The 21,285-nt window shown below is 36.7% G+C and overlaps 1 long non-coding RNA gene across 1 annotated transcript; it reads left to right on the top strand.

Moving 5' to 3' along the window:
* The first annotated feature begins 967 nt into the window (after positions 1 to 967).
* Positions 968 to 3,224, top strand: LOC110340511. Its single transcript, XR_002382302.2, has 3 exons — positions 968 to 1,201; positions 1,898 to 2,232; positions 2,906 to 3,224. It is a non-coding gene; the product is annotated as an uncharacterized LOC110340511 (long non-coding RNA).
* Positions 3,225 to 21,285: the final 18,061 nt, after the last annotated feature.

A 21,285-nucleotide genomic window follows, 5' to 3' on the forward strand; every position in this document is an offset into this window, starting at 1 on the left:
CCAGACCGACTGGCAGATGTCCCAGGACCTTGAAGGACACTGCATGGAGTCTGGCTCTTAATTTAAGTGAGAATGGTAGCTGTCTAAAACAGAAAAGACTTGAGGTAAAAACTTGTAAAGGTGTGTTGTTTTAAGGACTTACTGTTGTAGAATACTATTTTCAGGTGTGTGATTTTTGTTCATGTTGCATTTGTTTAATTCTGTGGAGCTGTGATTCTTTGCCTGTCTGAAACATCTGATGGTCCTAATAAAGAGCTGAATGGTCAATAGTGTGGCACAAACAAGGATAGGCAGGGCTGGCAAGCAGAGAGTATAAATATGAGGAGAAATCTGGGAGAAAGAGAAGCAACAAGAGAACAAGGAGAGGAAGACATTACAGGCTAGCCACTCAGCCAGTCAAGGAGTAAGACAGAAAGAAAGATACGCTGAAGTAAGAAAGATAAAATCCCAGGGGAAAAGGCAGATGTGATAATTTAGATTAGGAAAAACTGGCAAGAAACAAGCCAATCTAATGCGGGGCACTCATAAATAAAAATAAGCCTCTGTGTGTGATTTATTTGGGAGCTAGGTGGTGCCCCCCAAAAGGTAAAAAACATAAAAAGCATTATACACAACAGATTGGCTGTGTGAGGATGAAGGGCAGAAGTATCCTTGCTATTTACAACAGGAAGGCAATCATGTACAGTTTTGATTAAAGGGTAGGAAAGGAATGAAGGTTGGTTGTTTAGATACTGGAAAAGTACATATGGGAAATGCAGATTTTGAAGTTGTCATTGTAGGCATGATATTTCAGGCCACAAATCTTCATTGGGGTACATAGGCAGGAAATTTCGACAGCAAGACAAACAGATAATAAAATGTGACCCAGGAAGACTTACTCTTTATTGCATGACTTTGATAGAGTCTAAAGGTAAAGTTGATTTCCAATGAACTTTAGATATCACTTGATGTTATAGAATGAAGCATGCTATGGTTGGCTTTAATGTCAACTTGCCACTACTGAGAATCACCTGAGTAGGGAACCTCATAAGTAGCGTCCCGATTGCTTCAATTGATGTGGGATGACCTTCTGGTAGCAGATGAAATTTAAGAAGAGCATGGGAGAAAGAAGGCCATCTTGTCTCGTACTCTTTGGCCTACCTTGTTGCCTTTGACCTGATGATGAGCCTTGCTGCTGCTGCTGCTGACTCCTTAGTTGATTGTAAGACCATTGTTTCCAAACTTTCTTTATGGACTAGTGACTACCCTTGGGCTTCTGTCTGGGACTATGGAGGCACTGTACCTTGTGGAGTGAATAACCCACTTAGTGATGTCACCCACTTAGTGATGAGAGACAGCTACTATGGGTCTCCAACTTGGACTATTGGGGCATTCAGTCACAAGGGCTGGTTTCTCAGCTCTCAGGTGTGATTAATCTGTTGTTACTATTTTAAACTGACTTATTAAAATCTGGTATTAATTTATCACCTTGGTTTTTCCTCCCCTAGACAACCCTAATTAAAATAAAGTATGAATGGGTTTCAGTGAATATTTTTAAGGCTGGAAAGTAGGGTTCTTCATCTCCATAGATTTTTTTTTGCAGGAGAATGTGTTTACTTGTAAACTTGGGACCATGCTGCTCTTGTCTATAGGTAGTCAGTCTCATGGAAAGACATTTCTCAGAATTTCCTCCCCTGGACAGTTCCATGCTAATCTGTCAGCAGGGAACACTAGTTTGAAGTGGAAGGGGAAAAGAGGCCACAGCTGGCTGAAATAGCAGTAGATTAAGATGCAGCCACTGTCCTGATGTTAAAACAATAGGCTACTGAAAGAATACATGTATAAATCTTATAATCACTTGAGAAATGAAAAGAACTTTAAAAACCATATCTAATATTATTTTTTAAATGTGTTTCAGGCCACTGGAGACCATGTTGAGGTCCGTGGCATGTGCTGACACAGAAGACAGTGTGAATGTTCATGATTTGTGTTCTTGCCAGAAACCATGTGGAAGTTCATGATTCATGCTCCTGCTGACACTAAAGGGCAAGGAAGCTACTTTTGTCATGATATTGATGATCTTGGACTCACAGTTACGAAAGAGGGCCATACATAGACAGTTCTCTGACAATGGCCCCCACCCCATCTCTCTCCAAAACATAACAACCTGGACAAAAAGTCACTGAAGGAAGAACATTCTTTACATTTGTGATAAGGATGCTGGCATATAGCTTTCCACAACTGAAGTTTCTGGTAAGGGTTTGGGTGGAGAAGGTCTCAGTTTTAAAGGACTGTCTATTGGGAATTTGACCATGTTCCAGTGAGCATATAGATAAGACAAATTGGACTTTCTTTTTCTGCTGGGGGGCTCACAAAGGAGAGAGGGGTAGACCAGGTAAGACTAAGAAGTGGTTGTGATCAGGATTCATGATATAAAATTCCTAAATAATCAATAAAAATATTATGTAAAGACAGTCTTTGTTTCTCAAGTTAGTACTTTTTATTATGGGAGAACAAAAAAATTTACTCTTAATTTAATTATTTAAGTGAAAAATATTCAAAAACAGTATCTTGAAGACCTATATGTACCACATAAATTGTGAGAAATATATTTAAAAATAAAAGTGAATATGACTAAGACATGCAGATATTTCCATTTGTATTCTCATTACTTAGAATGGTTTTAAAATACAGAGTTCACGTCCTTAATTGGGATCTTGTTCTGGAAGAAATGACTTAGTAAGAAAAGATTTTACTTATCTTAAGCCTTGTCACTTGCACTAAATGAGCAGAATCTAAAACAGTAAAATTTGGAGGAGAAAAATTTTAACAGTTGGGATATAGACAGAGAAAGTTGAAATGAGGTCTCAGTAGGGCTTTTCCCCACCCCTCCACCCATCTAATTAATGTGTGAATTTCTTGGCAGGGCAAGAATTGAATCATGACCTGGATATCCTACGATGGACAGAGTATTTTGCTGTTCCCATAGAAGTTAAATTATCATTCATCATGGTTACTCCAAATTAACATCCTACTGTGAGCTTTATGAAAACAAATGGACTTTTCAGGCCTATTTTAACTTATTAGTTTACAAAGTGATGAAATATAGCATCTATTGTTGAGTTCTCTTATGAAAATTAAAGACATACTTATAAAACCTAGCCCTGGATTTGAATAGTGAGCATCATCTCTGAGTGCAGTTTTTATCTAACACACTTATAGAAGATTTGTATGCAGTCACTGGGATTGATTTAGAAAGAGCTGATGCTAACACTTCTCAAAGATGAAGGACCCAGAATATTCCATGAGGATCAATTGTGTTTGGAAGCAATAAATGTAGAAAAATAGTATCTCAGAGCTCTCCTTACTAACTCAAGCCAGAAATGGTAAATTTCTTCAATTCCTTTTCTGGGGAAGGTTTTGTACTCCTGAGAAGACAAATATTCTATAACAAGATGACCCTATAACAAGATAGCCCTTCCTTTCTCGTCTGTTTACTGTCCCTCAAGTAGTGATTCCCAGAAGCCTTAGAACCTCATTTTCTGCTGTCCCTAATCTGAAATTGTTGACATTTGATAAGAAGGATTGTACACCTAGCTTCTATCCCGCACTGAACTGCTCAGCACTGAGCATCTTAGGAAACCTATTGTTTATTTTTGTTTTTTTCCTTTCCTTCTAATTTTCAGAGTTCCAGGTAAGGAAGCTAAAAAATTAGAGAGGGGTTAGAGAGGGGGGAGATTATTCTTCTTTTTCTTGCAAAAACATTTTGAAACCTGGTGTTCAATGGGATAAAGTCAAAATCCAATCCTACTGAAAGTTAGCCTTCCACCTAAGTAACTACTCTCAATCAGTTCCTTCACTGACAAGGTTGTTGAGCTAATCCTTCATAGATGTTGACACAGGCAGAAATTAGATAGTCAAACAGTACAAGGCAATTTGGGACAACTATGGCCTTTGTAAATTTCTGGTGTTGTGTTTATTTTTAAGAGATCAATGAGATAATAGATTGTTCAGCAATGATGGAAGTGTCTAAAAAAGTTAGTCTTCTAATTGCCTTATTTGGATTGAAGAGAGAGTATATTAAGTAATGTATTTCTAGCTTTTAGGCAATTATAATAATTTATGTAATAACACCTCCCACTTATTAGAAATGCATGGGCTTCTGATCTAGAATACAGAAATGGAAGTTTGTCAATAAATGCATATAAAGTAATTTATGCACTAGTCACACATCTGACATCAGGACTCCATTCATACTTCTCTTAGCATTAGTCCTCTGTACTCAGTTAAATATCTTCACTTGAGTATGGTACACCTTTACTTGATAAGCAGAGCAATAATCTTTCTCTCAGAACAAATTCCTGTAATTTCTTTTTCTTGGTAATATACGATAGCATCCATTCAAGTGTCCATACCAGAGACAAAGAAGACATTTTTGAACATCTTCATTTTTCTCTGCTATCCAATTAGTCACCCCATCCAAAGACAACTGCTTCCTATTTGTTGAATCTGTCCACTTCTTTCAAATCCTCTATTATGATTGTAATCTTATCACCTGAAGTAGCATAATTATAATAATATCCCATTGGGTAGTTCTTACATCAACCTGTACTCCAAATTGTCTTTATGTAAGTACTTCATTGTAATCAGCTTTTGTCTATGTAGGTTTTGCATCTGTAAGTGCAAACCTTTGAGTGGGAAATAGCTGGAATTTGGAAAATGTTCTGAGCATGGGTGGCTTTTCTTTTAATTGTTTTCTGAATAATATATTTTAATAACTCCTCATAGCTCATTAGATGTTACAAATTGTCTGGGAAGGTTTGCAGCATATAGGAAGAGTGGGATAGTTCTGCACAGATACGACACCATTTTATCTGTGAGATGCGAGCACCTGTGAGTATGGTGTTCTGTGAAGGTCATGAAACCAGTCACCATGCATAGCAAAGGATATTATCATTTTTGTTGTTAATCCCAAGAACCATTTGATGATAACCATTTCTTTATTACAAGTGCTTTTGTGAAAAAGTCTTGAATCTCAGAATCATGCAAAAAGACATATATTTTAGACTGACATTTCCTTCTTCATTGAGAGCCAATCCTCACAATTTTCATGACGTCTTAGAGCCTCTCCACATGTTGATGTATATCCCTGAATGTCACCTGGCCCAGATTTGGGTGTCTGGCAGATCCCCACTCATTTTTTTAGGAATTAACAAATACTTTACATTTTCTTTGCAGCCTTGCCTGGCTGTGCAGACTGGCTTGTGTGTTATGTATGGCCCTAGTTATATTGTTAGGAAACATTTATCACAATTACTTTCAGCCTTTCTTTATTTGAAATATCCAGCAGACTGTGAAGTTCTTGTTAGTATTCACACGTTCTGAGCATGTGCCTGTTAATAATGCCTGCCTCTAAAATATGTGAGGAGTATATACGAACAAATGATGGTAGGTGCAATGAAGATGCTATTTTTATTTTGCAGTATACAGATGGTCTATGGGATAATGGTCACCTTGGGCTGTACCTTAGCTTCCTGACTTAATGCTGAGGATCTGTTATCTTAGTAATTTTTATTTGTAGAATCAGAAGAAGGTACATTACTTTTGGGCAAAAAGACCTCAGGTTTCTTGTTGGATATAAAAGTTAAGAACAGGATTCAATCATATACAACAGATCATCCTATGAATGAAAGGTTAAGCAACAGAGGGGGTGTAAGACTCTCTTAAAGCAAGAAGCTTACAAGTAGATAGCCTAGTGTGTCAAAGACATGTGAGCTGATTTTTTTTTCCGGGGGGAGCTTTTTCAAAATGGCAGCTTAAGTTCTGCGGCTTTTAGATGTGTCTTTTGACAGGAAAAAGGGAAATATTCCAGTGTTGAGGGTTACAGGTGCCATTTCATGAATCCACTTACTATCTTAGGTGCCCTATGCTGCTCCCTTATCAACAATGGTATCTGATCAATGGATTTCAGTAGAAGCATTGTTAATGCAAGAATGCTAGCTCATTGCTAAGCAAGAAGAAAACAAAGAATGGTTGCCAGCAAGGCTTGTTTATCTTTGAAAGGCTAAGGAATTTGAGCTCCTTTAATCGTAAACAAAGGCTTAAATCTGTTTCCAGGTGTCTGTGACCATTAATGAAGAGAAATTCTAATAGTGTTCTGTGGTGTGCACTCCCTACAAAAGTTGGATGTAAAATAACAACCTCATTAGCCAAATGATGTGAAATACAAGATACTTGCCAAAGAAACATAAGCTCACAGATGTCTGTGGTTCTCCTAACTCAAATCCACTGACACAGATTATGTAAAATGGGGGGAATCTTAATTTACTAAATGGGATCTGGGTGCCTTATGCCAGGGATTGTGTTGAATTTTCTGCTCTGAAGGGAGAAGCCCAGAGAAATGCTTTCATGAAAATGGTAAATTGGTGACTAGTAGCTAGAGATGGACTGGCCTCAGATTTCTGAACTTCTGATGAAAGGGTTATATTAGGTCATAGTGGAAAGAGTCACTTGTTTTCCTCTGATGATGTAACTATTTCCAACAATTGCACATTAGCCTAGTCAACCCCATATGTCAAATGCTCTGGGAACCCAATAAAATGAGAGTTGTTCTTCACTTCAGATATTAGAAAACAGTCATGTATTTCTGTGGAGTGTGTGTGAGTGTGTGTGTGTGTGTTTGTGTGATAGTGAACAATGAAGAAGTGTTACAAGATGTTAGGTTTCCATCTATGGAACATGAGGGCAATAAACTTATTCATAGCAGAATGGCAAGTGTTGGCTTTTTCTCTTTGCTGTGGTTACTTCAAGTTCTAGAAACCCTGGAATATTATTTTCTGATGTAATGATCACAAAAAGCAGAGAAGTTATTGTACCTGTCTAAGGATCATCAAAAAAAATTCTGACCTGTGTTTGTAAGGTTTTTCATTAAAATGCATTGTGGCTTTAATCTAATGCCAAATTTTTGGGATATTTGTTTTTCTCATACAATTGGAATTCAACTTTCTATTTCTGTATATTTTATTTCTGAAACTATCACATTGTAGTGCATTGTTATTTCCCAGAAATATTTTTCTCACTGCCTCTTTTCTCTAATCCTTGTGTCTTACCCTTTTCAAAATGGTTTTTATTTTTTGTCACTTATTTTATCTTCTAAGTTCCCAGAGGATGATTTCCTGTGTTTCTTGGTTTGAGTAGCAGGGAGGCATATTTTACAGAGTAGAATATTATTTCAAAGTTTTTTTCTGAGTAAAGTTTAAACAATATATTTCAGAAATATATCAATTCATATATAAACATCAATGTGATATGTACATACAACAACAACAAAAATGCAAAGCAAAATTTTCATGTGGGATTTTGCATACAGTTAGAAGAATACTAAGAAACTTTAGGTAACTACTAAAGTTAGACTTATTTCTGGCTGCCTTCTTCTCTACAGTACACAACTGTAATATATGGATATATTATTTAACTTAAACTAAATGCCCTGTCCTCTGGTTTATAAATATGATCTCAAGTTAAAAATCATCCCAAGGTTTTAACTTTTGTGACAGACATGGCTGTGAAAGGGCCTACATGGGACCAAACAAAAATCAAAGCTACCCCAAAAGAAAAGAAGAAATGCACAAAATTTCTAAACTCTTAGGAAACATCACCTTTTTTTTCTTAATGTATGTGAACTAAGATGAAAACACGCTAGAACACCAGATGTCCTAGGTAGGATTAGAAGTTTAGATGCTATTCTAAGAATTCCACCTTTTTCAACTAGCAAGAACCCCCAAACTTGGTGTAGACCATAGTCTGGGATATCTGGTAGTCTGCATTTTTGAATGTTACAATTTTATATGAGGATGCAGCATTAGGAAGAACATTGAAAAAAATTAGTCCAACATTGTGAAGAGTCATAGCAATAAAAACATAATTTAAGGCATAAAATAAGCAGGGAAACTAAAACACAAAAGTCTTAAGGAATTCTTGGAACTGTTGACAGCTATGTGACAATGACAGAGAGAGGCAGATCATTTGCTGCATTGTAACAAGCCTTGAGGGAGGTTGGGAGTAGGACTGTATCTGTATTTTTGTGTATTAATGAGAATGTAGAAAGAATTTTTACTCAGATATTTTAATGAAGTTGAATTAAGTGAGCTAATAATGAGAGGTTATAATCTACTCTTCAAATCATTTCTTTAGAAAAAGCATTCAGTGACAAGTCAAAAAGCTGCACAGGAAATAAGAAGTCATTGCATCTACACACAGATACATAGACACAGACAAACACACACATGTGCACATCTATATGCATCCCTGTTATATATGTATGTATATGTAAAACACATATGTAACATATATATATATACATACATACATACACTTGTGCTTATGCACACATATACACAGCATGTGTTAATGCTTTCCTTATGCCTGTCATTGTTCGTGACACTCAAGAGTTTTAGTGCTTAGGCAGGAAAGGACAACAACAAGCAAAATTTTTGTTCCTATGAAACTTATCTTGCACAGAGTACCCAACTGTGGAGCTGATAATTATAAATAATCTTCTCATTATATTCATGAGGAATGATGCAAGAGAGAATAGAAAGTCATTAAAATCATAATGGTAGAAACATAATTTAGTAATTGATGGAGGCAGTAGATTTAGAACTTTGGAAACATATTTCCCTATGATTTGAAGTGTCAGTGGAAACGGGCATGGAGAGGTGGGTGGGGAAGGAGAGAACAGCCTCCTAAGGGCTCAAAGCCAAGGAAGGAGGCAACTTTGTGTGCAATAGATGTCCTTTGCAGAGCCATAGTTTATCAGCATCACTGTTTACACTTTGTATGACCTCTAAAATTACACTCAACTTACTAACAGAGAAAATAATGGCCGGATTTAAAAGCATTAATGAATAGTTGGTGCACATGGCTGTGAGATTGACAGAGACACAACATTTGGGTAATGACTTTTCATATCCCATGCCGTATGCTGCCAAGGAGACAGCACACAAAAAGAGAGCCATCTTTCACATCCATTTATTTTTGCCTTTTCTTCTTCTTATTATTATTATTAAGCAGAATGATGGCGACTGTGAACTGCCCTAGTTTTATTTTTAACTTTTAGTTTTTATAAGGTCTACATATAAAGAAAATAGGCAATTCCCCTTGATGATAATATCCCCTTCAATTACAGCAATGATTTTCCTAGAATGATGGTGCTATTGATTGCTCAACTGCAATTTGTGTGCCAAAAATGCTTAAATGCTATCCTGTCATTCACAATCTGCTTAATGGTAAACAGGGGATTTATAGTCTGTCAAATTTAATGACCACATGAACCAATAAAATATGACAGAAAAGACTTCCCACTCTTTGGAAATGCAGTGTTTCCATCTGTACAAATGATAGCATGCTGGAAAATCCCCATAGTTTAAGGAAGAATAAAAATACAATTATATACTCTGCATAAGACAGGAAATGTTCATTACACCCAGGCACAGAAGGAAATGCCATGGGTTAGAAAATCACTATTCCAGTACCCCTTGTTTTGTAAGATTAAGGTATCAAAATGAAAAAATTATGCTTCTAATCGGGGATGAAACTTTATATGGCCAATTTTAGCTCCCAGGACAATATAAAATCCTCCCATTGTAAAACTTGCTTCTTGCCTAGACTTTGAGTCCCAGAAAATTATATTGTATTGGCAAGATCAATAGTGTCGGTGGATGGAAGGCAGCAGCGCAAATGTCACCCACATGGCATTGTTTTCTTTCCTTCATTCTCAGTGTGCATACATACAGGAAACTCATAAACATTTATACCAGAACACACAAGACATATATGACACACACAAAACAAACATTCACGCATGCAACACATGTAGCATGCACATGTAAACACAACACACAAACGCAGTACATATACAGAAAACACACCCATAACACACATTCATACACAGTTTGTACACACAAGACACACACACACACACACACACACACACAGAGAAAGAGAAAGAGAAACTACAAACACATGCACTGATATCAGTGCCACGAACCTCAAAACATTTGTTATTTTGACCCTCTGATTAAGTCATTAGGCAGTGGTTTTCAAAATATACAAAATATACTAGACAGTGACTGACCAAATCTCAATTTTCCACTTACAATGATTCTTTGTACATGTTTGTTTATTTTTTATGGTTATTTAACCTTTATTTTTTGATGATCCTGATGAATTTGATGTTGACAGTGTAATACCATACTTTAAGGGGCTTTGTATACAACCTGTAGTTAATTAAGTGTTAGCTTATTATCGACAGCTGCAAGTTGGCTCACATCCTGGTTTTCCCAAATGCCAGCTTGAGTAGATCATTACCTGTCACATGAGGATATTGTGAAGATAATTTTATAATAGTCTTTGACATTTATTGGAGATCCTTAAGAGTTGGTTAGTACTGTTTTGCTAGCTTTTGCTGTTTTAGCTTCTGTAATTATTAGCCACAACCTCAAATTAGCTTAAGAAACAAAAGGGGGGTATTTTGTAAGGGATCAGTTGTACCCATGGGACTCATCATTTGAAAATATAGTAAGTGTCATTGACGAAGTTCTGGAAGCAAGAGCTGGAACTAGACCACAGAGAACACTGCCTCTGCCTTTCATGGAAACCGCAAACCTCATCTCCAGTTCTCTCTGAGTGCTTGCTTCTTTCTACCCCTTCTGCCTTTGTTTTCCTCACAGCATGATGGATTGTGGTCCAGATACCCATCCCCTGAATTCAAATTAATCCTTCCTGTGAGACCCAAGTCTCCTTCAGCCCTCGTTTTCATATTCATGTATGAAAAGCTGAGTGATCCAGTTCAGGTCTTGGTTACTTGCCCTCAGTTCAACAGCTGTGGCATAAGTGTTCAGGATCTGGAGTGCAAATAAACATCCAGAACCCACCCACATGGTTAAGGGAAGTTCATAAGCCAGGGAAGGATGCCGCAATAGCTCCTAGCTCCTAGTGTTACTGAGCTAGAAGGCTGGCATACTATTCTATAAAATGTGTGTATATATACACACAGACTTATGTGTGTATTATATATAATGCAGTCAAAGAATTTTCAGATATAGATTTATAGATTTCTGCTATGTGCATTGCCTGTATTTCTTCAACTTAATGCAACATGTGTTATAACTGGGTGAAATGTAAGCTGCCAATCTTTAAGTAAATTATTAAGAAAATAGATTAATTATCAATAGAAGGTTTTTCCTGTCCTGCACTGTATGTATGTACTTAATTTTTTCTTGACTATTAATATTATCATTTTTTTTTACTGAAAGGAGGGAACATGTGGCATCTGCACGGATGTTTTATTCTCATTGATATAAACGCTTAAAAATACCCTGTAGAGTATGCAAACCTTTACAAAAGAGAATGAGACCTCAGATAACCTGTGGGAAAGTCATTTCTGAATTCTGGCCTCTGGTGTATCTTTTTTGTTATGCTAAAGAGAAAAATTACCCTACCATCTTTCTGCTTAACTCTGTCTATTAGCTGGATTTGGTTTATTTATAGCGCAGAGAAAATTTGTGGTTAAGCACAATTATTGAGTTATAGCAGTGACTGAAAGCTACATCCTCAGTGGCTCACCCATTCATGCCATAACTCTGACCAATATTTGAACTTCAGGTTTGGCAAGGAGCTAGGCTACAGTGGTCATAGAACAAGGCCTATATACTGTGGTCAGAGTAGTCATTCTCTAGGGAAAGACTAGACTACTTAACATTTTATATACTTCTCTTATTTATTTATTTGTTTAGAATAGGCTTCCATATTTTAAATATCTGTGTGATATTCATATATGTGTATACTAAAAAGAATACACATATAAATATAATTATGCATTCTATATTACATATATATGTTACAATCCCAAAATTTGTCAAAATTATTGCTATTAATGGAAAAATGACTTGAGAAAATTATAGTCATCTGTGCATGTTTGAATGGTAAGAAAAATTAATGGATAATGTTGCTTATGTTATTCATGAGTCATTTTACAAGCAGTAGGTACATTTTAAATTTCTAAATGGCATTTATATTTCACAGCTATTAACATAGCTAATATTTTTAATCACACTGGAAATGTGGAAAACTGTAAGAGGAAAAAAGAAATTTAATACATTTAAGGTGTCTTTTAAGTTATTGCATTCTTCTTAACACAAACATGGTCAATATTGTCAATGCGTCTTAACTCTTCATTTTTTTTCTGTTTATTGATGAAGACTAACATATCACAAAGTTGTGTTGTTCATATGCAATAACGAATCATTTTTCACTAATATTACTAAAGATGGATTCTACCATACATTGCATGCTATAGCTAGTCAGGGAACCTTTGATATGGGCTATTGGCTTTAGTTTAGCTTCAGTGAGGGGAAAATCTGATTGGAAGATTTAATTATTGAGTGAGGAGGCAGGTAAATATAGGAGATGGGATGAAGGGTAAAATGACAGTAAGAATATCTGTAAAATTAATAATGTTATTATGTATCTATTTAAGGTGTGGCCCTTTCTGGAGGAAGTGTGTCACTGTGGTGATGGGCTTTGAGGTCTCCTTTGCTTATGCTACCCTCAGGGTGACAGTCATTCAACTTCCTGTTGCCTGCAAGATGTAGCACTCTCAGCTCCAGCACCATGTCTCCGTGCATGCCACCGTGCTCTGCACAATGATGATAATGGAGTGAACCTCTTAAACTCTAAGTCACCCCAATTAAATACTTTCTTGATACGAGTTTCCAAGGTCACGGTGTCTCTTCACTGCAATAAAAACACAAACTAAGACATAGAGTTTAGATAAAATTTTCCCACATTGCTGGCAATGCTCCACATAAGAGTCATAGACTATCTAACAATAACCTCAATATCAGACATGAGTAACCCCCTTAAGATTTGCTGGTCAAGGTTGTCTAAGAGAAACTCTCTAAACATTATAGGCTATTGTTGTTGCCCTTGGTTACCTTCCAGAAGTTGAAGTTTAAATACCCATCACTGAATATACCATATACTCTCGACAGAGAACCCAGAGTACCCAAGCTGGATCCTGCCTGAAAGCTTCTTCCCTGAGGACTAGTTTTCAGGGTATCAGAAGATACCATAGAAGCTTCTTTGGGATGGAAGCAGCAAATAGTCCTATTTGCTATGATGTCTATGAATTACAACTAACACCACCATGACATGAAAGCCCTAAGGGAGCAACCTTGGCACTCATATCTGGGTTGTAAATAACTTAAGTTTTGCTTAACAAGAGGGAAATCTTGGTTGTTAGGAAACCTAGCCAACTACCTGGGACTAGTGAAGTCATGGATCTTGGAGGAAAACGTACAACAACCACTAACTATTTATCCTAATATCTACAGGTAAGTGTAGCTCTCACCACTCATCAAAGAAACTTCTCTATGCAACAGACAGAAACTATTACAGCAAACAACAAATTAGCATGTAGAGAACCAGCAATTGTATGGTACCCAGACCAAGTGGATATATCTACAACACAACTCTTGCCCCCAAGGCTCTGGAACAGCAGAAATGGGAACCAATATATTAAGAGAGTCAGACGAATAGGAAATCTCCCAGGATATTGCTTCTGCTAGAAATTTCAGCTAAGTTATACCCACGAAGTCTTAACAAGAAAAAAAATCTCAACAACAAGAAGTCTAAACAGGACATGAGTAAGGATAACACTAATAAAAATGCTAATATGGAAAGGGGGAAATCTCATGGGTCTCTAATCCTAGACAAAGACATATAGGCAACTAAGAAATATGGAATTCAGGAGAAAGTCTTCCGGGAGAAACATTCTGAATTGGTTATTCAATATCAGTCCTGAAATCATATACACACAAGTAACATTATACAGACTGAGAAGATTGTATGTGTATGCAAACACACACACACACACACACACACACACACACACACACACACTTATAGAAAAAGAATTAAAGAGATCATGAGCATGAATGGAAAAGGTTGTGGGCAAGAAGGGAAGGGAAGATATGATATGATGATATCTTAATTTTTATAAAAAAGAAACTATGCAGAAAGATATTTAGAAGCTTTATACTCTGATAAAAACACAAATGAAAAGCAGCAAAGTGGATAAAATTCCCAAATACAAAATCAGAGGATATCGAAACTGAAAACTGTTATCACAGTATTCTAGATTAGAAGTATGCCAGGTTAAGTGAGATGGGAAGAAAGGATTTTAGAGCAACATACATACATACATACATACATACATACATACATACACACACATACATACATAAAATGTGTTTTACGTGCACTCCATAAATAATTCCAATTTCCCTCATGACTCAAACAAACCACTTGGGCCTTTCTGAAATTTACAGCAATTTCAGCATGAATTATTTGCGTTCTTCTCTTCATTTGTCTCCATGTCATCTTTATTACAAGCAAGTGACATCAACTCCATTTGAAGTTCTTGGTTGACCTTTGCTGTTATCCTTTTAAGAGCAGTGCTATGTGTGGGAACTTGGAGCTGTGAGGAGTTGGCAAAACGTACTTCTAAAATAAATCTCATGAAACAAATTATCTAAAATAGCTAACTTGGACTTAGAATTCTTGGTTAAGCAATTTTGATGTGGTCCCTGTGTTATTTTGTGGTCACCAAACTTAATATACTGGAAAAGGGAACCTCAGAAGAACTCTGTGCTAAGCTGCTCCCCACTCGCCGCCGCCACACCCCCCACTTTCCCTAAATTGGTTATTTTCTGTTTTGCTTCTGTTTAAAAATAGCTAAGACATTTGTGGTAATGACTCTGGAACAACTATCATCACTTAAGAAAGCTCTTTTTGTAGAGTTAGGAGAAAAATTGAAAGTTTCACATAGCAGTAACTTTTAATATTAACATTATTCTTTAAGTTAGTAAAAGCCTAGTTTGTGTAACTTTTGTTTGTGTGTTTCTTGTGTTGTTATTCTTTTTTTCAGTGCTGAAAATAAAACCAAGCTACAACTTCAGCCCAGAGACCTTTACATTATTATCTTCTTGTTTCCCTACAATGTTTAGCATGCAACTTTGTAATTAATAGTAGGTTAATCTAAGATAAGAATACATCACAGACAGGAAAAATTGAAGGATTTTTCTTTAATACTGTGGTCTGAATCAAATTTATTATCCAAATACAGAGTTATTGAAATTGTTCTTCAGTTCATTTAAGGAGCTTCTTAGTGATTAGTTTAGAGTTATTCACAACTATCAGATTATAACCATCTTACAGAAAAGGTACTCATTTCTTTCTGTCTTGCTGTTCTACCCCAGTTCCTTTTTTCTTTTTCTATAAGACAAAGGAACAGTTCATCAAAACCTTTTCGTGTTATGTCTCACAGTGATGACTTTATTTGGAATGGACAATCCTGGTAAATAAAGATAATCTAAATGTCATCATTATTGATCTCGTATTCTTTTAATTAGCAAGAAGATTGATCTTTAATCTTTTTGTGAACCTCTCATTAATGAAATCAATTTTGGCTGATGTGCTGGCTAGTCTCATGTTAACTTGACATAAGCTAGAGTTATCTCAAAGGAAGGAAACTAAATTGAGAAAATGCCTCCGTAAGATCCAGCTGCAAGCCTGGCCGTTAGTGGTGCATGCCTTCAGTCCCAGTACTCAGGAGGCAAAGGCAAGCAGATCTCTGTGAGTCTGAGACCAACATGGTCTACAAAGCAAGTTTCAGAGTTCTAGTATTGCCTCCAAAGCTACAAGGAGAAACCATGTCTTGAACAAACAAACAACAAACACAACCAACCAACCAAATAAACAAACAAAACCCCATCTAGCTATAAGGCATTTTCTTAATTAGTGACATATGGGGGAGTGCTCTGCCCATTGTGGTGCTATCCCTGGTTTGGTGATTCTGGATTCTGTAAGAAACTAGGCTGAGCACCCTTCCTTGGCGCTAGGTTCCTGCCTCTAGGTTCCTGCCTGTTTGAGTTCCTGCCCTGACTACCTTTGATGATGAACAGACATATGAAAGTGTATGTCAAAAACCCTGTCCTCCCCAACTTGTCTTTTGGTCAATGGTGTTTCATCGCAGCATTAGAACCCTAACTCAAGTGCCCACCCTGGCTCCCACTGGCTGCAGCAGTGGTGCCACTATGATAAACAAATACATAACGGAGAAATGGAAAGACAGAATACATGATGGAGAGGTGGGAGAGAAGAGAAGCAGAGCAGCTAGCATGTTGTGGACAGGGTTATAAATGGAGATGTGATGGTGGTAAGAAACAAGCCTATATGAGAGCCTGTGCTGCCACCTGAATTGAAGCCAGGTGTATTTGATGATAAATGAAGAGAAGTTTCTTGGAAAAGGGTATCAGCATCCATGCATAGATTGCCAGCCCACAGATTATCCTCTTACGGATTCTGGACCTTTACAAGGCTAGTAAGAACAGGTAGTGAAAGAGGACTAAGAGCGTTGTGATTTCCCTTCGTTGATCTAGTGTTAAATGTTGCTTCTGCATAAATAGTGCCTCTTATTCAATCTAATGATGGCATGTAAGAAGACAAATCAACCTTTATCTTTAATAATACATCTATAATAAGGATCTTTAAAGGTAACTCTAATTTTCATTCCATGATTTAACGAAAAGATATTCAAAATTATCTACTCACTATTTCAGCACTGCCAGCTGATTGTATACTACTCTATGTAAATTTATTATGTTTTTATTCAATTAATTTATACATGCAATTCCTACAATTAACCTGTATGTCAGGGTCTAGCAACTTTTTGTTTCTATAAACACCTGAAGATGTTAAATAAGGTAACTTTATTATAGAGAGAGAGACATGGAGAGAGAGAGAGAGAGAGAAGAAGGGAGTTTATTTGTTGGCATGCATAAGGTGATTAGAGGCCAACTCAGGAAAGTCAATATTCTATGTCCATACTCTACTTTTACCTCATAGATCTGAGATATAATCAAAGTCATCTAACTGTTCCCCAAAGAGCTTGCCTTGGCATTATTTTTTATAATTATCTCTACCTGTGGGAGTCAGGCTTTCCCATAATCATCACAATACCTGATAAAAACAATATAAGAGAACAAAGCTTTGTATTCTCTCATGCTGCAAAGGTTTCAGGACATATCTCACTCCATGGATACTGTGCTGCTTTGTGAGTTTGAATATCATGATGGGAAGCATATGCCTGAGCAGAGTAGTTTTACCATGTGATAGACAGGAAGTAGGGTAAAAGATAAACACATGTTACATTTCTGTAGAAGATTCCAGAAATACCCATTTCTTCCTACTAAGTTCCGTTTTCCACTTTCCAACTCATCCCAGTGATGACTTCATATTAGAATTCATCTAAGGATTTTTACATTGATTAAGTGTAGGATTTAGTATCTCAGCCCTCCTCCCAATCTATCACCCACCTTGTCTCCTGGTTCCTATCTATGAAGACTCAATACATGTCAGAAATATTTTATAGTCAAATCATAACATTATCAAATAACATGCCAATGTATATATGTGTATATATATATTTGTATATATGCTTTGTATGTAAGAAAAAGAATATATTTCCACCCCCAAAGAACCAGGTTTTACTACCTATTTTGAGAATGTAAGATACAAAAGTTATTGGCTGAATTTGAAGCCTCTTGTTTGGTGAATTACCTTAAATGATTGTCTGTGTCAAGAACTTGTCTACTTTTTAAACTTTATTTAAAGTTATCTTGGCATCAAAGGCACAAATATTATTTATGAACACTGTTTAATATCATTAACATTGTGGAGTCTTCTGAGAATTTGTTTCTTCATCAAAGCAAAGTATGTGAATGCTTCCTCATGCCCTTGCCTATGAGAAAATACTTGTAAATTCACATGCATATATAAGGAAATATGTATGTATATATAGTTGCTTGTATTTTAAGTCCTCTGTAGATAACTTCTATTACCTAGTAAATCTTAATGATCTACAAATAATGTTTTTAGTGCATTGCGTGGGGAATAGTGATTATAAAGTGTATTGCTCAGTGCTGATGCAATTTTTCCTTAATATTTCTGATCTGCAGCGGTTTAACCAGTGGGTAAGGAAAGTCAACTGTGCTAGTTTTCTAGGTTCTGTGTCTTTCCCCTTCACATCCTGGGCTCCTTAAATTTAACCTTAGGTCCTTAAAAACAGTGCTATCCCAGGCAAATGATCTTTCCATGTTTTCATGTCATTGTTCTGGACTCATTATAAAATATTTTTATAATTTTTTCAGTTCCCATGTTAAACCCCCAGCATCATATGGTGGCTCAAAACTATCTGTAATTCTAGTCCCAGGGGATTTGACTCTCACTTCTGGTTTCCATGGGCATCAGGCATGCAAATGGCTGACAGACATACCTGCAAGCAAAATACTCATACACATAAAATAGTAAGATTTCTAAAAGAAATTAATTTACTATTGACTTTTTAAAATTTAAATTTACCAGAACTTTTAGGGGAGGAAGTGATTATAGAACTGTTACATGAAACACATTTGTGGAAGAATCTGAGGGAAATATATATAAATATGTTTCATAGAATTTAGAACTTGAGTTTAATGTTGATCTGTACCTACAAAAATGTATTGAATTGAATTTACACATACTTTAATTTTTTTCTTCTATCTTGAATTAGATTCTTCTTTCCCTTGTCATTTAACCCAGCATTATAAGTGAAAAGTTGAGATTGGGAAAATCATACAGACATACACAAAAGTGTTTTTAAAATGATCAATCAAAAGCATGTAACAAATCAAGCAACACCTTGAAATACACTCTGTTACCTGTATTTTTCCTTTTTATAAATTTAAATTAGAAACAAGCTTGTTTTACATGTCAATCCCAGTTTCCTCTCCCTTCCCTCCTCCTCCTGCCCCCGTGGAACCTATCCCATCCCCTTTCTGCTCCCCAGGGAGGGTAAGGCCTTCCATGGGGGATCTTCAAAGTCTGTCATATCATTTGGAGCAGGGCCTTGGCCCTCCCCTGTGTGTCTAGGTTGAGAGAGCATCCCTGTATGTGGAATGGGCTCCCAAAGTCCATTAATATACTAGGAATAAATACTGATCCACTGCCAGAGGCCACACAGATTGCCCAGGCCTCCTAACTGACATCCATGTTCAGGTAGTCTGGGTGGGTCTTTTGCTGGTTTCTCAGCTATCAATCTGGGGTCCATGAGCTCCCCCTTGTTCAGGTCAGCTGTTTCTGTGGGTTTCTCTAGCCTGGTCTTGACCCCTTTGCTCATCAGTCCTCCTTCTCTGAAACTGGATTCTAGGAGTTCAGCTCAGTGTTTAGCTGTGGGTGTCTGCCTCTGCTTCCATCAATCACTGGATGAATGTTACCTGCAGATTTGTTCATGCCCCCTTTGACAGTAATGGTTCTAAAATGGGTGATGCAGTTACGTATCAACAGGCATGTTTAGCAATGAAAAAGAGGAGAGTGTTTTGTGTTGTTAGGAAAGTGAAGTGCTTCTCTTTACATAAAACTTTCTCTTTTGATGTTTGCTTTGTAGTATTTGCTGTTCAGGCTGTGATATCAAATGGGCACAGCCAATTCTTGACATATTGACTTCTTTGATAGCTGAGTAACTCAACCTTGATGCATATGCAGTATTTATTTTTCTTGGATTGCACACTATGAAGCTGTTATTTGTAGAAACATATCTGTGTGCACTGTTAGAATTTCCCCTCTTCCCAAGGCTAAGTCTTTCTGTTCTGAAATGGTCAAAAGGATGCATTTGTTATGTGGGTGGCATTTCCTCCAGGTTAAAGCACATTGTGTGATGTCAAAGATATTAATGAATGCATTCTTCATTGCCTTTAAAGCCCCTCCCCATAGCCTCTTACTAATTCCCTGACTTCTATTGGTATCACAAATGAAGCCCATGTATCTTAAAGATTCTAAGTTAACATCTACAGATGACAGAAACCACAAATGAACTGGTGTAGTGGGTTAAAACAGACTAATGGAACATGAGTGGTTAGATTGGGGTGGAAGAGAGAAGACCAGGCTAGAGAATAGAGTATGGAGAGGGATAATAACACTAAAGACTTTTTCAAAATGATATAGAAATATGTTACTATAGAAACTTCCATATGCATATTATACATATATATATATACACATAAATAAAAATATTTCTTAAAATGGAGTCACCCTATAGCAGTTTTTTAAAGCAGCTCCTAGACTGTAGAGACTAAGAAAGTGCCCAGTGCTAGGAGTAGGTTACCTCTTTTGTTGTTCTTGACCAATGAGAATTCTATGGACTCCCATACTTCATAGGTTATTGACACTGCTACTGGCCATCCTCCAGAACTTGATAGTAGTATCCTATTGCTGAAGACATCACATACTTGAGTCATAGAACATGGAGCAATCAAGCTATTATGGACCTAGAAGCTGCTGGTTACTTTTCATAATGTAGTTTGGACAGTATTCACAAAATCTGTGCAATCTCAGGTCAGACAAAATTCCAGCATGGAGGTAAGGAGAGGGGCATTTAATCTAACCCATTGCTGTGAAGTTATTGACAATTGATAGCTTCTGGGAGAGGGAAAGGCTTTCTCTAAGCATAGAGTGCCTGGTGAGTCCACCATGCTCCGGTGGAAGACCATACATTCAGGAGTATTTTGGCACCACGAATTGATTTGATGAGTTATAAAAGAAAAAAAAACATACAATGATAGAAAGTTGGGTATATATGAGGAGGGGGTGAGTACTGAGAGAATTGGAGGATGGTAAGAATAATCGAAACATTTTCAGCTATATCCAGTTTCTTGCCATCAAAAGAGCCTTTGCAAAGAATGCAACAAAACAGGCCCAGTTTGCTAAGGGGGAAGGTGACCATGAAACAAAAAATATAGGTGGCTTCTAGAGGTTATAGAGTGCTCTCAGACCACAGCTAACAAAACTACAAGCTTACCTGCATTAAACCTCAAGTTAGTAGGTTCTCCTCTGCCCCTTCCAGAAAAGAATCCAAGCTTGATTTTAGTACAATGAAAACTATATAGAACTTCTGACTCACAGAGCTACAAGATTAAGCCACTAATTAATTGTGCTATTTGTTACAGCACAATAAAAAACTGACAAAGATTTCTTGAGATTAGTTTTTGTGCTATTGGAGTCTTTTCCAGAAAGCCCTTGCTTATACCAATATCTTGAACTATTTTATTTATTTATTTTTTCATCATATTCAAAGTTTGAAGTCTTCATTAAGGACTTTGATATATTTTTAATGGTATGAGATACAGATTTACTTTCATCTGAATACAG

Source organism: Mesocricetus auratus, unplaced genomic scaffold (assembly GCF_017639785.1).
Source record: "Mesocricetus auratus isolate SY011 unplaced genomic scaffold, BCM_Maur_2.0 Super-Scaffold_100011, whole genome shotgun sequence".
Taxonomy (NCBI): Eukaryota; Metazoa; Chordata; class Mammalia; order Rodentia; family Cricetidae; genus Mesocricetus; species Mesocricetus auratus.